Source organism: Cupressus sempervirens, chromosome 10 (assembly GCF_028749045.1).
Source record: "Cupressus sempervirens isolate cs-2001-9-10 chromosome 10, ASM2874904v1, whole genome shotgun sequence".
Lineage (NCBI taxonomy): Eukaryota > Viridiplantae > Streptophyta > Pinopsida > Cupressales > Cupressaceae > Cupressus > Cupressus sempervirens.
This window is the reverse complement of record NC_143127.1, coordinates 175,440,791-175,447,154: the sequence shown is the minus strand read 5'-3', so window position 1 is coordinate 175,447,154 and position 6,364 is coordinate 175,440,791.

Here is a 6,364-nt window from a genome sequence, read left to right as displayed (position 1 = left end):
CGTCACACATGAGACAAGGTCTCTGATGATGTATTGCCCCCTCTAGTTTCAATTTACGATAGCTTAGGGCATCATAATTGTGATGAGAGACCTTGCTATTACAACTTTTGATTGTAGAAGTCTGACGCTTGTCTGATAGGAGCAAATTCTTGTTAGAGTCTCTTGGGAAACGGGTGGTTTTCGCCATTGTGATGTCCTGTTATTGCAAGTCGAGACTAATTTGGGCCGTTGTGGCATCCTGAAATCTTTGAATTGATAAGGAAGCTAATTTTGTTTGATTTACTTAGGTTTTTATCTATTCATACTACCATGCTTAATTCTTAACTTATTTTGAGCATGATTTGGGTTAGGTTTAATTCAGGAAGAATATTTTTGCATTCATTGCATAATGAGGCTATAGTTTTATCTAGACTTTGCTCATAATAGTTAGGTTTCCATGGTAGAAATTTCAAAGTGTCCTTTGTATAATAAATAAGGTACCAAGGCCAATTCATTTCTAATTTCCTAAGTTTGAGAGCGTAAATACATTGAAAATTTTGAGAGGATAGAGATACTTACCTATTCATTGCAAAAAGATTTTAACCATTTCATGACTTTCTAAATTTTGTGTTGAGAACTATTACAGATAGCGAATACTACCAACTTTTGACAATCTTTCCAACAATTTTCTATGTCTAAATTGCTAATGATAATGGTATTTATGAAAGTGTTATGATCTAATAGGGGAGTGTGGATACTAGGGTTATGAGAGGGAGGAGACATGATGAAACCTGAGCCTATGAAGGGATGAAGAGGCTTAAGAGATTTCCTATGGGGAGGGATATAAGTGTTAGAGCTTCTAGCCAAAGAATTGGGATAAAAGGGTTTAAAATTTGGGATAGGAAGAACAAAGGTTTTTTTAAATCTATCATAATGCTATTTACTTCAGAGATATTAGCGGGTATAATTAGGTCAATGATAATATTACAATCATTATAAGACATATGGGAGAGAAGAGATTTGAAAGAGGAACTAGGGTAAAGGGCATAGTTGGCATAGGCAAAAAATATTGTTTTCTTCTTATAACCTTTTTATTTATTGAATATTATGTGAGTAGATTATTGAAGTGAAACTTCATAAAACTTAGCATTTTTGAAACTCATGTTTAGATAGGATTTGTGGTAGTTTACTAGCATCCATCTTTTTTTAACATTTTGAATAGAGAAATTCTTGCTTTTAGTAGCTAAAGAAATTCCTTTGTTATGTGCTTCATGGATATGGACTAGTGAGTCGAAGGAATTCTCATTTTTGTGAAGATCGTTGATCAAGTTCTTTCTAGTAGATTTTCTTATCATTTTGGCCTAATCTAGTTCCTTCCTTTCTCCATATATTCCATTAGATCATAAGAGTTCTATATTGCAGAGAATGACATCTTGTGCTATTGAGGATCTCTCATTATAATATGTGGTAGGGTAATTAATCTTTTGGTTTTAGAGATCTAAGTCTATCAAGAGAATGCTAGAGAGTATGTCAAAGGAATTTGACATAGGGAAAGGGGATGATAATGTATATTTTATTTTCTAAAATAGGGTTGCCTTTTCTTTCACTGAATATACATTTTTTTGTTGTAGGGGCATTTTTTTAAAGATATATAATATTTGGTATAGTAAAATATATTGTCGAATAAAAAAAGAAGAAAATTTAGTAATTAAAAATATATGAAAATTCTTTCATTAAATAATAATAAATAATTATATAAAATAAAAATTAATATGTATTTGTCTCAAATTAATTAAAAATAGGTTAAGTTATATGAAAATGAAAAAAACAAGGCACATATAATAGACAATCAAAATAAAGATGAGATTTTAAAATCTATAATTTATTTATTTGGTAAATCATACTAATATTTTTTATTTTGACACATTTTTTAGAGAATTTCATTTATCCTTTATAAAAAATGCAAATATACATTGTGAACCTTTTTGCTATTCTCTTTTTCATGGATACCCTTATATTCTTATATATATTTTCTTTATATTTAAATATTGCCCATCAAAGGATTTTGTAAGCTTGTATTTTGATAGGAAGTTTGAGGCACTTTAAAGGTATTTTCTTGTAATAAGGATGTTGCTTGTGTAGTATACATCACATCAACTCATATGCATTATGTTAACAAATGAGTGTCACAAATTCTTATTGTAATGCTAACTCGATAAATTTGGGTCAGAACTTGCTAGTTGGAAAGGTGCTTTGCTAAATAAAGTTGGTAAGTTGTAGTTTATTTAATTATTCCTTAAAAATATTCTAGTTTATTATGAGTCTTTTTAAGATCCTTCCTCAAAATTCAACAAATTTGGCTCAATTTCTTATATACTAGCTCATTAACCAAAAATAAGATGCATTTAGTTGCCTACATCAATTTTTCATCCCTAAGATCTATGGTGTACTGTCCATTATGAAAATTAACTTTTATAAACTATGTAGCACTTGCTAAACTATTATTGGGAAGTATTTGTATCATCCAAAAACAAATCACCTAACTTGTTCTCATTTTAGGATAATTTTGTGTCTACTCTAATTTTTTTCATATGTTAGGACCTCATATTGGACTTAGATGTGCACTTAAAATTCAAATATGGATCATCCTCCTCTTTCAATCTTTCTTAAACTCAACTTTGAATATCACTTCTAGGCATGATTTCCTCATTTAATACCATAATTCATTTAATCACTGAGGGCCCATTCATTTATTTCCAATTTTTGGGATATGCTTTAATTTTCTAACCAGCAATTTTTCTCTCTATTCTTTCTCACCTTCTCCAACACCCTAGAGAAATGTGAGCTTGATCTTCCTTGGACAAGTCAACATATCGACTTATTCATTGGTGCACATTAATTTTTGACTTATTTTTGGGTTTTTTCTTGTCTATATTTGTTTTGGGGCCTTCATGAGGCTTGAGCCTTGAAATAGTATAAAATGACACATCCTTCTTTCATTTTTTATAACATTATCAAATGGAAGTTATTCACAATTTATTAAAGAAAGTGAAAGCTAGCTTCCATAATTAAGAAGATAATCCATCATAGCCAAGCACTCAAGCATTCACATGCAAGGAAGTCATTGAGATTCATTAAGCATTCAAGCCTTCATGTCCATCATGCAATAAAGGTGTTTCATTCCATAGATCTAGCTTTTTTCCTCATTGGAGGCTAAGAAAAGGAGTTTTCAATCATAGAAGGACATCTACATTTCATCCATCAATCTTTCTTCTTCTTCTCTCTCTTCCCCAATCACACTTTATGGTGAATTATGACATCTACTACATCAAGTTTTGTCTTACATGGTTTTATTTTTGGATTTTTCGTTGAGTTATATTTACTGCATCAACATACGTGGTCACATTTAATGAGATAATTACATTTAGATGGTATGGTATACTTCAATATCTACATCTAACCTCTACTACATGAGAACATGTTTTTCATTTCATTTCAAGTTTGATTACTAAATAGGGGCTTCACTAAGGCAATCCCCGACCTCACCACCCACCCCCCAACCTTTTCCCCCTTCTTTTTGTGTGTCAGAATATATGGTGGATTTGGGTAAGTATACCATTATGGAGAGTGACATGGAGAAATAGGTGGCCTTTTTTTTTCCCTGAAATCAAGTAAACCTAAACTTTGAAAATAAATTTAAGGTTCATTTACGCAAAATTAGATGTTGGGAAAATAATTTAAGAAGTTTCTAAACTACTAAAGATTTTTAAAATGGATAAGATTAAGAGGGTTAAACCCACTAGAGATAAGAAAATTATTCCTATTTTTCTCAGAAAAATATACATAGTTGTACAGTTAATTACATGACAAATAATATAGTTGGATTTAGCAGTTTGAAAAGCACCTTTGATAGAATTACATGTAAGAGTTGTAATCACCCAATTTTGGTCCATTAAACTATAAGCCTCCTTTTTGAGTATTTTTAATTTATATGGTAGACCACATCATGCACTTAATCAATTTTACATAATTAATTAATGAAAAATCTTTGATCCAATCATCACATAATTATTTATTTGAGTATATCATAAAGTTTGATCACCTTATCCTAATTTTATTTAATTAATAGAACATGTCCCTTTTTAATTAAATTGAATATTCCTCTTTATCCTAGGTGCACAAGTAATTCACTTTTCTAAAAAATAAAATGAGAGGATTTCCCCCCACTTGGATCAAATTTATTTTACTTCAAATATTTCATTTTCTTCAATAAATTCTTATCTCCACCTTTATTAAATTGCCTTCAATTTTTTCCTATCTTTAATCACTTTTTCCAAGGTAAGTTTCCTTTTTTTTTGATGGAGTGTTTAGACCTACAAGGCAACCCAACAAGGCACAAAGCTTGTGAGCTACCAACCAATGAAGTCCACCATGAAGATCATTTATTCACTTGATACAGACCCACTTGTGTCTAAAACGTCTTTGGCTTAGAGCCAAGGATTGAGAGGCATCCACACTATCTAAATCACTTGGGGCATGATCCCCACCTCATCCCTTATGATATCAGAGGCTTGCACTCAACAAGACTTGATCCTTAGTGGGCTCTTTTTTGATCCATTCAACTTCACTAGTAGACCAAGGGGCCCATTGACAAGCTGGGCTTATTTGAATTAAATTCTTCTTCAAATTTTTTTCCTTAATCTTTGTTAAAGTATTACAATTTATTCTGCCTTATCTTTAATCACTTTTTCTAAGGTGAATCTATTTGGATTAAATTTAATTTAACTCAAATGCTCTTGTTTTTCTTAATCAAAGTGCAATTAATTTTTTCTTATCTCTAAACATGTGTACAATCACCTTTTTCAAGGTGGCCACCTCTTTTTCTTCTTTAGTTTTTTTCTTCCAATCATTTCAAGTTCTTTTATTTTCTCCATGAATATGAAATCTTTGACTTTTACAATGTTTTGTCACTTAATCCCACTCACTCATTCTTTTTGCCTCTTAACATTAGCCTTTCCTTTTACCTCTTAATCTTGATAGTCTATTCATTTCTAGTAATCTATAAAATGAGACCCTCTCCTCATCTCATAACACACATCTCTTTTTTGGTCTTACATGTCACACACACATATCTCTCTTTGTTCTTTCATTCTAGAAAATTAGCTTTTTCTTATCTCTCTTTTGTGCATTTGTATCCTAGCCGTTTTGTTATTTCTTTTCATTTATCTTATATAATCTAAATTAATTAGCATGGCGAGTAATATTGCATCTTGTTAGATTAGCTTTAATTTTCTTATGCTCTTTCATATTATCTTAGCTTTATCTTGCATATCTCATTTAACTTACATTACATTTGTATTCATCTTGAGGATCATGGATACTAGCACTTCTATTGCTTTATATTTATTGAATCTTCCATTTATGGTTCACCTTGTAATGATCTTGCTACAATATTAATTTGAGAGCATTATTGAACCTTACTTGATTCTTACATGTCATAGATAGGAAAGTATAAGCCACCACTTGGGACTCCATATCTATGGAATATCTTAAATAGAAGGGTTTATAAACGTGTCCACATTTTTGGTGCCCAATCTAGAGCTGAAACTAGTTTTCAACTCAATATTTTTTTTGCACTTTTAGGAATTTGTAGTTTCTTTTTGCTACCACAATCAATCTATGGATGGGGTCTTTGTGAAGAGGGAACCCACCCTTAATCTCACTAATAGTTATCAACTAGGAAAGGGAAAATAATATCAATAACAAAAAGTTTAATTTAGCCATATTGAAAGAATGGTTAAACATAGGAAAGATATGGAAATAGAACCACTTATACCCACCATTACAAATAAGGTATATACTATTAGCACCAATGTGGCATCATTTTATTCCTCTAACATGTTTTCTCTAGTGAAACCGTTGTGCAAACAAAAAAGCTTCTCCCTAGGACAAAGATATATTTTCAAATTAGCATTGGAATGACCCTTTGAATCTATGGGATGTTATTTCCTTCCAATACCAACCTAATATTCACATAAATGGTCTTCATAGAGACTATGAAGGAAATACCAGAAATATAAATGGAACCCTTCTCCCATGCTTTGGAAATATTTTCTCATAAATCTTGATCAAGCAAAAATCAATAAGAGAATAGGATCATTTCTAAAATCATCACATCAATTAGACTCTTTTTGAATGAGTTATCCCTACATACTTAATATGTTTGAAGAAGAAAATGAGGAGAACAAAAGTAAAATAGAAAGGTCTACAAGAAACTAGAGTATTTCTTTGATGCTAAATATTACAAAAAATATAAAATATTCCTAATAAAACTTTTTTTTCTAATGCTTCATAATTATAGTGGGTAGCATGCTATCTTGAGTGA